Source organism: Corvus brachyrhynchos, unplaced genomic scaffold (genome assembly GCF_000691975.1).
Source record: "Corvus brachyrhynchos isolate BGI_N302 unplaced genomic scaffold, ASM69197v1 scaffold363, whole genome shotgun sequence".
NCBI classification, from domain to species: Eukaryota; Metazoa; Chordata; class Aves; order Passeriformes; family Corvidae; genus Corvus; species Corvus brachyrhynchos.
In genome coordinates, this window is record NW_008237404.1 from 273,908 (window position 1) to 285,017 (window position 11,110).

Here is an 11,110-nt window from a genome sequence, read left to right on the forward strand (position 1 = left end):
GAACTGAGCTCAGAATCCAGGCAACAACAGGCTCTTTCAAAAACCGAACAAGTTTTCTGGAACAAGGTTTGTACTGTAACAGGATAATAGTTTGTGCAATGGATTTTCATACATTTAGATTAAATATTATCCAGAAGAGCAGACCTTATAGTTAGTGGCTGCTGGAAGACATAATCATTTAGGTATATATGGTGGTAATTAATTAAATTTTATAATTATGGTTTTATTAGTTTTTCCAGTTAAGTGCAAAACCATGACTGAGACTAAGATCAAAATATCAAAAGTTTTATGTGTTGGCTGCAGTGTGGTTTGTTCCTCTGTGTGTATGGCTTGCAGAGTTGCAGATCATCTGTGCAGTTCATCTAGCAAAGCCATTTGGGCATTATTCACTGCTGAGCTCACACACTGCAACTGTCTGCTTGTGCTCCATGACTTCGAGGGGATCCCACTGGCAGTGGCACTGGGGGGCAAATTCCCTGGCATTACCCCAGCTTCCTGTACCCACCTTGGGCAGAAGCCCACCCAGCCATAGAGCTGAGCCACTGGTGGCTGTGTGCACCAATGTGTCATCACTGACGACCCTGGGCTGGAGCGCTGTCCTCCACTGTCACTCAGAAATTTTGAAAGGCAGACTTTGCCAGAGGGTACTAAGCTGATCTGTTGCTTGCATTTTGGGAAGCCAGGAGAATAGACTGACCAAATGTATCTTATGTGACCATACCATGCTGTAGCCTGTGCAAGCTACAGTGTTACTTTTTTTATTAATGAAACTTTTTTCAGGAGAAGATGGTACTATTGGTCTGTGTTGTAATGTAATTGGCATTGATAAAGTGTTGTAACATACTGTTTCTAAAAAGCTGTTCTCACTGTTTCGTATGCAGATGAAAACCATAATCTTCCATTGTTTGCAAGGAAAAAGACAGGACCTGAAAACTTTAAGTAATGTGGTTTAATTCCATCTACAAACAAGGAAAATTACTTCCAAAATGGCAGCTCCTGCCTTTCCTGCTAGCCAGGGAAGGAGACACTCTTTGATTTTGGTTCTGGTATCACCTGCAAACGGTGGTAATTCAGAACTACAAACTAAACCTGAATTTTGCTTTCAGACATACTTAAGGTTGGCCAAAGCCCAAGGCACAGTTTTGCTCTAGGAACTGTTGGAGCAATCTCGCTTTAATTCAAATACACCTGTGTGTTAATAAACGTATCTTTTGAAAATAAACAATCACCCTGTTGGCCTTTGCCCTTACTCCCCCAGTTTAACTCTCAGGTGCTCACACATTTATTGTAGATTATCTCTTGAGATCAGTGTGATTTTAAGCATGCAACAGCAGAGAATCACCTACTTAAAACGTCTGCAAGATCACAGCTCTAGCAATCCACTCTAACTGAACTTGTGGTATGAAATCAGTATGCAAGTAAACTGAGGATTAAGCAACTTGCTGACTGCCAGTTTTCTTGGAGTAATGGCCATCAAGTTGGCTGCTGGGCTTTTCTGGGGAGTAAGAAAAAAACCCAAACAAAACCAAGCTTTTAGGAGTCTGGTAAATTAGAGAGGTTTCTCTGTACCTTTGAGCATAATTAGCTAAGCTAACAACTTAAAAGTTAAGAGTTGTTTACCCATTAAGGGAAAGCCAGGAAATAGGTAGAAGTTTATGGGATCAAAAGTGGGTTGCTGATGCCAGTGAAGTATTTTCCAAAACTCTCAGCATAGGATGAAAGCACCACATGATTCCATGTAAGAATACTGCAGCAGAAAGTAGTCACAAGTACTCAATATCCTCCCTGGGAAAACAGCTCCTGGTTTAAGTGAAATGAGCCTGGACTTGGTCGTATGCTAATTGCTTTTCATTACTATGTGTTAGCAAAGCTGTTTAATACTTGCCATAAAGCCTGGATTTCACTCTCTCTCATTTAATACCAGGTTAATTCTGAACTAATAAGCTCTCAAAAGCTTAGAGGTTCCAGTAAAATGAGATTTGGCTAAAAATTGCATGTTGGTTTCTACTAGTAACTGGTGTAGCTTTGGTGCTCTAGGCAATGAGAAAGGAAGACTAGTGAGAAAAGAGAATATGCTTCACTGGGATGCTGAATGATTTAGTAGAAGTCATGGTGTCTTACTGTAAACCTTAGGAAGGGTTTCTTAGCCTTCAGAACAGTGAAAGATATAATAGTCAACTTCGAATAATTTTCAAGTGTTTATTTGTATGACGTATTTTGATTAAGCGTTGGAAAATCAAGATATATAATATTGTGCATGGAACAGGATGGCTGTTATTTCAGTGCTTCTCAGGCAGCAATATCTGTGACTCTGAGGGCTGAACACTGAACAGGAGCTGTTTATGAGCAGAACAATAGCAGGATTTCTCATAAATGAAGCATCTTCTCTTGGCCTGATACAGTGAAGTATAAAGATGGTACTGCAGCCTGCTGAAATTGGCTGGTTACAAAGGTGCACCTCTGGCTCTTCTGTTAAAAAAAAAAATTATTCCGGAATGGTACTGTCTGTGGCTCTTCAGGACTTTCAGAGTTAAAACTTTCATGTAAGTCTTGTCCCTGCTAGGAAAATTACCAGATGCTGACAGGGGGTGTCAGCAGTGCCTCAGCTGAACATATGTTGCATATGGTTTGGCTGCAGGCACAGACAGGGAGGCCCTGTTCCCTGCTGATGCAGAGACTGGTGAAAACAGGCTTTAAACCAACTGATTCCAGCACAATACTAAACGTTAGCCTCTATGCAGTGTTCACCCTACCAATGAGACTGAATAAATTACTCGAGTATAGATTGGCCTGACAAGATTTTTGCTGCATCGAGAAAGAGTTAGGCAGCATCTTTACTGAGTTATTTTACAAATGGTTGTTTTGAGGTACACAGCAATCCCGATTGCTGTGCATTGTGATTATATTTGTACTATTTTGTGGTGAGGCTGGAATTGAAACTGAATCAGAGATTGAATGCAAGGCAGATTAAAATCTCTGTTTATCTTAATGATTGATTGTAATCTTTGACACAACAATGCATCATAAAAATTAAATTAACTGTTTTCTGGAGAAAGTATTTCCCTGCTTTTCCAGAGAACACACTGAAAAATATTTCCTGTTTGTGGTGTTGCCACAGAATTTGGTGATTATTTGTGTCTCTTGTGTGAATCTGCTACAGGCACCCACCCAGCACCACCACTCACACACCCACCTCCCACCCACACATTCTGGCACCCTGTGGCAGAAACACAGCACACGGGGAATTGCTGAGGGCAACCGCATGTTCCCCCAGCCCTTTCCAATTCACAGCACTCTTGAGCAGCTCCTGAGAAAAATTCCAAGGCTGGACCCATTTCAGGAGTCCTGTTGCTTGTGGAAAGCATTTCCACTCTCCTTCCTGCACTTCCCCCCCTGCCCTTAGATGCTTACTTCCACCTCCTGCCCAGCAACAGCTCAGGTGTAGCCAGGGGAGCTGCTTCAGCTCGCAGCCTGGCGGGAAAAAGCAGAAGGCATGTCCAGCATATCTCCCCTTAGGTGGTAGCGTGCTCTTCCATTGGCAGGAGCCACCAATTCTACCTTCATCCTTAGAGACCAAGTAGATCAAAGGAGATGATGGGAACAGGATCAACTGATCTATGGGGAGCAACAGCATCTCTGGGTCAGTGTGTGGTAACAGGACAGAAAGGTAGCCATTCCTGTCTTGGCATAGAAACAAAGTTTGCTGAATTATGTAATGGAAAGCAAGAGGTGGTAAGAGATCTGGCTCAGGTATTCAGTATTGCTTAGAGAAAAGACAGACCCTAGGGCAGAATTTGTGCAAACTGCCTCCCTTTTGTACTGGAACTGGAAACATGGCTCATATCTCCGGCTTAGCAGTTTAATTATGTACCCGAGCATGTTGAGGGAATGGCTTTTAAGGTCATCTCCAACTGATTCTCTGAACCTGAAGTTTAAGGTCTTTTTAAAAAGGACAGCATCACTGACAGGAACAAAAGTGTCCATTTTGCTGTTTGTAATGTTCAGGCAAAGACAGCTCACCAACGTAAATTAACTTTTTTAGTAAGGCTGTGTGTAATCTTTCAGGTTCAGAGCTACCCCGTGCTATTACCAAACATAAATTATTAGCCAAATCTGCAAACTCCAGTTTAGAAGATTAATGGACCATCATCAGAATAGTCAATTGAGTCTTGAAACAGGCACTTGAATCTGAACTCCTTTCAAAAAATGGAATTTAGGGTTTGTCCTCTGCATGGGTGGATAATAGATTATTTTCCCTATGCGTACACTTTTTATAGCTGTCATCACTGTAAGCATCAAAGTGCCAGGGGAGCATTGACGGATTGGTCCTTGCAGACCCACAGGTTATAAGGCACTACTCCTATCATCACATATTTTACACACATGGCACTTAAGCTGAGAAAAGTATGCTGAACTGCCAAGGTCAGAGAGAAACAAAATCCAGAATCTGTCTTCCCCAGCCACAGGGAAGATGTCATAAGGACATCCCTCCTGCCTGAAATGGGTATTTCCTTTTTGGTCAGATAATTTACCATTACTTTTGGTGGTAGAACAATACAGAGTTGTTTTACCGCTAGTTATAGGAGTATGAGTGTCTGAGCCAATGGCCATAAAAGTCTCTTGGAGCACTGGTTCCAGTTCCCCCACTTCAGGCAATTATGCATTTTGTTACCATAGATACACATAACTAACTCCATCCCAGGCTACTAAAGCTAGGGTTTTTTCCATGCTGTTCTAATAGGAAGACAGTTGCATGATTACAGTGTTCTGATCTTAAAACTAATCTGATTTCCCATCAAAATGTGACTAGCCTGTGCAGCTGCCATATCTTACAGATGCAGTAATGCAGTATGTATTATTTGTATTGATTCCTAGAAACAATTGTAATATTTATAAATAACATAAGACTGCAAGAGATTTCCTTTACTATACTGCAGATAAAAGTTCTAATTTAATACATACTTTTTTTTTAAACAGGACAAATAACCTAGTCCAAAATTCATAAATTTGTGTCTGATTCCCTGTCCAGACAAATAAATTTTCAAGTGAGTGGCATTGTGTGTTTTCCGTATATTTAAAATTAGGTAATTTCTTTTCTGGACAAAAAAAATAGAGTTTGCTTAAATGTGATCATCCATGCTTTAAAAATATATTATTGAGTTTAGTATTAATAATTAAGAAAATAAGTAGTTACTACAACAGCAGAAGAACAGAGTAATGACTATTAGATGAAGGTTTATAATTGCGTTGAAGTTTTCAGGCAGGCTAAATTCAGAGAACAAATGTTATTGAAAAGACCTAGCACATAAATGTTCTTCTAGCACTTGTCACCTGCTTTGCTCAAATTATTCTTTTCTAGCTTTTCCATTCCAAGGCATTCTTGATAGAGTAAATTTAAACAAAAAGTAGAAATTGACAGACTAAAGGTAGAATTAGCAAGATGATTTTTTTTTCTGAAATGGAAAGAGGAACATGGTGGAGATGGTAATTCAATCATCTGGCACAAGAAATATTCCCATAAATGTTAATTTACTTCAGACTGTAACAAAGATAGCAAGTTTGTCATTGTAGAGAGAGACTAAAGAAAGTATTGGTACTAATTGAGAAGTAAACCCTGAGCAACTGTGTGGTTCTCGAAGGCCATGAATCAGTACCACCTAGGAGCCTCCTAACAACAGGATCCCCCAATCCTTCCCACCAAGTGCAACCTGTTTCTCTTAATCTCACTGAAATATTCACTGTTCTGCCCTCATGAATATATCAAAAGCTGTAATTGTTCCAGGTTTTTTGCTCTGGCCAGCACAGAGTTCCCAAGGTCTGCAGCCACACTGTAACCAGGTGGGTATTTCTGTTGTGTCACGCTGGCCAATTATTCTGCTGACCTGTTACTTTGTTATAATAAGCACCAGAAGCAGGATGATCTTATGTAACTTTACATAATTTCTACTGATGTGGCATCATTCCTAATGAAGTCCACTACCTGCTTCACTCTTCTAGTATCTGATGGACACTATGCCTCTGCAGAGTTGCTGTATCCCCTCCTCCCTTCAGTGATTTAAGTGAGCACTGAGTGCTGCTTTGTGATTCCTCCCTGAGCCCAGGGAGAAGCACCATTGCTCCAAAATCAAATAAACCCACACTCAGTCCCTTGCCATGGCTCACACACAAAAATGTTTCTCGCTGTCACTCCAGCCCCTGGTCAGAGTCATTCAATGACCCACTGCAGGTGGTCCTCAGCCCTCAAACTCCTCAAGAACCTTTCTCTATGTATTTATTTTTCCATGTGTTTGTTTTTTTTTTTTTTTTTTTTTTTTTTTTTTGGCATCCTTGTTGCATAACAAGGTGCCTTCATATCCTCAGGTAATTTTGGAAGAACAGTTTTGAATAGAGAAGAGGGAATGGCAGGGTAATTAAGTGTGTGGGGAAGAAGGTTGATAAAGAGCTCCTAATAGTCACTTTTACATGCTATTATTTCAAGCAAGAAAAATAAATACAGAATGGCTGTAGGGCCATCAGACTCTGCAGTGAGGGGTGTGACAGAGAAAAGGACAGCACCTAGAACAGAGCAGGAAGAGAAGGAAAAAGGCTGCAGAGTGGGACAACTCCAATTCTGAAATCTCACCCTTTCTTCCCAACTAGTCCATATCACTTTAATATACAGCCACCTAACAGAAAATCTAATATCACATTTTTCAAGATAAGAAGAAAATGAAAAATACATGGTATAGAAAAAAAAAAAAAGCGATTCTTGACTAAATGCTTTTCCTTCCTATTTCTGTCAACTTTTCATCTCCACAGTCCTTTCTCTTCCTACTTCTTATACTTTGTGAGACACAAAATAAAGGTGGAATTCAGCCTTCCTAATTGGTAACTGGAAGTCTTCTTTATGTTAAAACACAATGATCTGTTTATTGGAAACTGCTCTTCTGTAGTACCAGCCATCTCTCCATGTCATGCTGTCTGAATAATGCCTCTTGAGGATGGGGAGGAAGAATAGCATCACAGTCAGACCCCGTGGGGTTATAAATAGCATTCAAGCAGCCTGAAAGGCCGAAGCCATCATTAAGTTGCATGCAGCTGTAGTGGTGTAGGTGGGTGAGTAAGAGCAACTCGGAGATGGGATAATGGTAACCTGGTACACAAGGGTCATTTTTCATTGATGGCGTCACTTCATTGGGCTATTGTGTTCTCCCTAAATTAGGTCCCTGTGTTTAAGAGAGCTGAGCAAGCTCAGCCTCTGCAAAGCACATTTCAAAGAAGATTAGAGGGGAAAACAGTTTGTTGTGTATTGTGATTTATACCAAATTGTGATAAACCTTTCTCACTTGGGTCAGTAATTGCTTTTATCAGCAGCAAAGTAAATGCAAGCGGAAGGGCCTTTAGGAATCTGCACACCAGCCTCCTGCATGTGGGCAGTGGGGACTTTCACCAGACAAATTAGGAAGTTAACACAGCAATTTAACTCAGGCTGTCCTTTCAGCATTTTTCTTAGCAATGTGATTCATTGTGTCATCTTGGACTTTTTCAGTGCCAAGACGACAAGGTCTTGGTTTTGGAAAATCCGTTTCAATTTATTTTTATTAATTTGGTTGCACATATACAAAAATGGAAACATCCTACACTAATTTCACATAGTTTATATAAAAAAAAACCAGGTGAAAATTATTAGCAGCTTATGTTAGTTTGAGCTTGCATACACAAACATACTACTCTTCACTCATTTCTAAACTGAAAAAATTGACATCTTGATCCTACTCCCAGTGAAGCTGGTGGGGGAGTTGCCTTTAACTTCAGTAGATATATGACTCAGCTTAATTCCCCCTGCAGGACCTGTCAGTATGTAAAGATTCCTTGGAGGTTAATTGCTTGCAGAAGAGACTTTGCCTGGGATCTAAAAGGAAGGTGCAAATTGCACAACTGGAGCTTTAGCTATGTACTGCAGTCTGGAAAAGACACTGTCATTTAAAGCAAGGGGATCTCTTTTTTCAGTAATCCTGTGTCTGAAAAATTAAATTGGGTCATTCATTAATTTAGAGTATGTCTTAGAGAGTCACTTCCTTTGCCATCTTGCCCAGTACCTGTGGAAGTAGGACAAATGCTTTTATGTTTTCCTGAAATTATTCCTTCTAGCTTTTTTTTTGTTTGTACTCTCTTTCAAGAGTACTTCTTAAAAAAAAATCACTACTTTGAAGTAGTAGACTTTTAGAAAGTATTTATGAAAGAAACATGAAAGAAATAACTGTTGCGGGAGTGGAAGAGAGGATTTCTAAACTAAGTAGATAGAATCATTCTTATTTAGATGCTTCAGATTTATGTGTGTGACTTCATTATATAAATGTGCCCTTTGCTATTCTGAAAAATCTAAGATATATCACTCCCAACTGAAAGCTGGGGGAAGGTTGTTCCTTCATCTTTAAAACTCTATATTAATTCTCCCATGTCACATTTTTTGTAATCCTTTCCCACCTGTATTACACTTTGAATAATCCTTCTCACTCCTGGTCACATGTGCATTAAACCTCTTTTAAAGTACAGACTTAGAGCTTCTAAAACAAGCATTTCATTTTTGTTGCACTAAGTGTGATGTCAAATCACTATTCGAAATCTCACGCATATACCAATCTGGAATTTATTCTGGATGTTCCTTCCTTCATAAATTGCTGTACTTGGTCAACCATGACATGTACTGCTGGCACTGCCCCTCTGTTCCCTGCAGCTTTTGTTATTCTTCTGGAGGCAAAACATTAGCCTGTAAATAACAGAGTATATAGCTCAGTCTTCCAGAAATACCCATGCAAGTGCTATGAACTTGTTTGTATTAGCAAGCATTCTCAGTGGCAAATGGTAGTAGTACTCTCATTTTTGCTTTTTTAGGATTGTAGAAAAACCTTAATATAGGAAGGACTAATCTCCCGAAACTTTGGTTTGTAACTTTGAGAGAACACTGTGGCTTGTAAGAAACGATATAGTGTTCAAGTTTATAGTCAGAAGAGGGATTTGCCTTTTTTCTCATGGTGGTTCTGTTGATAAATTCTGCTTTGCATCATTTTACTAGACCTTGGTGTGATGGCACCTGAATACCATATACATTTATCAGCCTCCAAAAAAAGAGAATTCAGATTAAGAAAAGATTTTGTTAATTATTGGTCTCCAGTACAGGAAGTTAATCCTGTTCTCAGACACACTCTTGGGCGTACTGCATCCAAGCTTCTCTGAGTAGTACGCACATGTGGAAGGGCTGACTGAATCAATGAAGCTGCAGGATTTAGAAGAGGGTTTTACCACACTACCAGCGGAAAAGCTATGATGACCAAGTCTGGAAGATTAAAACTATTTACTTTTAGAAACTTGACAAATGTCTAATTGACTAGATACTGTTATATCTGTAATTGCAATTTTCTAGGTACTTTCTTCATTAAATGTAGTGACATGTAAAAAATACAACTTGCAATATAAATTCTTACCTTATTATATAAAGTGAGTTTTAGTGTGGCTTTCTGAGGAAATTAAATTTTTGTGAGCACTTTGTTAATCTGTCAATACCTTCTTGGATAATTTCTAGCTCTTCAAGCCTGTTTAATCTGCTGATGAGCTTCAAATACATTTAAAAGACGGTTTCAGATCTCAGTTATCAGGATTTCTTAAGTTTCAGAAACACTGTTGGCTGGAGAAAGGAAAGACCCAAATTAGTGGCTCAATTCAGCTCAATAGTTATCTCTGCTTTGTCTTTTTGTCCAGCTGGTCGATAGAGGACACCTGAGGAACTGGAGGTTCTCTTCTCTAAGTCGGCAGAGCTTGTGGATTAAAAAGTATACTCAAAAGGAGTGTGATGCATATACCTGGGATATCTATGGAAAGGAACACAGGAACACAAATCCATTGAAATCCAGGGTTGAATAATGCCGTTAGAAGTTTTCAAGTGACCAGTACAAACCCTCATAGATACCAGGGAGGCTGTGAGACAAGTTTATAAGACCTGTTGAAAGTGGCTTTTAAGTTAACTTGACACACTTCTTGTCTCATATAAATGAAATTTTTCTCCCAGTGTTGCCACTAAGGTCATTCTCCTGCACGTTTAATCAACTTCACTGAGTTGTCCTTCAGAGACTTCCCTTTCCCAGGGTCTGAAGCAGACACTTACTGTCTGCACTGACACAAGAACTTCCCCAAGCTAACAGAGATCACCAGCCATGGTTCTTATGGACCCTCTCCATACAATGTCAGCATTTCCAGTCTTAATCTGCATTTATTTCTCCTTTGCTTCCCATGCCCAGCACTATAAAGCAACCACTTTGCCCCTCCATTTGAGTAATTATTCCAAATTCACTCCTTCCATGGGAAGTACCAGAAAGCTGTGGCCAGCAAGAGCAGGGCTGGTGGTAGGCTGTGCCTGCTGCTGCTGACTGCTGGAGAGTCCTGTGGTCACTCCCAGAGTTATTTGCTACCTCATTTGACCTGCATCCCTTAAGCCCATTTGTTTGCCTCATCCCCTAACTACACCTTGCCTTTGAGAGTGTCTGTACTGCTCTCCAGAGAAGTAATTACACAGCATGTGCAGTCACACCAGTCTTGGATGAGAGGCAGTGGGGCTGATGGCCTTCACTAGTTCTTTAAGGCATCTGCTCTGCCATGCAGTGTGTCTCATCCCAAATTAATTTTGTATCTTACTTGAGCTACAACAAAACAGTTCCAGTCCAAGTGTAGAAATAGTTTTGGACAACAAACTTTTTGAGCAAGGACTACCAGTTAGTACAGGTCGTTGTCAGGAGTCATGACACAGGGGTTTAAAACACTGTCTCACAAAATTTTCCTTGTAGTATATGAACTCTGTTCAGACTGTGCATAAAATGTTGTTCCTGCTGTTAAGTCTGAAGAATAGCAGCAAGCCAAAAAGTTGCTCAGGTTTTGGGCAGAAAGGCAGCCTGGAAACCAACCGTGAGTTTGGTCAACGGGCCGTGCAAACTGCACTCGCCAGCAGGGCACACGGACCTAGAGACGGCGAGGCGGGGCGGGGCACCATCCAGGAAATTTTTAAGGTCCTAAACGTGACCATCCCTGCGTGGCCGTTTGTTCCTACGGCGGAGGGGAGGAAGGCAGGCTCCCTCCAGCG

At 40.4% G+C, this 11,110-nt stretch overlaps 1 protein-coding gene across 4 annotated transcripts in view; it reads left to right on the plus strand.

Moving 5' to 3' along the window:
- The window catches only part of SPATA13 (spermatogenesis associated 13), a 169,233-nt gene that overhangs the window by 112,425 nt on the left and 45,698 nt on the right, over positions 1–11,110 (plus strand). The window contains exon 1 of one of the 4 annotated variants that reach the window (XM_017730767.1): positions 7–66. The exons of the other annotated variants lie outside the window; for them this stretch is intronic. The gene's annotated coding sequence lies outside the window, so the exon portion shown is untranslated. Of the gene's footprint in view, positions 1–6; positions 67–11,110 lie in introns of those variants that run through there. 4 annotated transcript variants of the gene reach the window in all.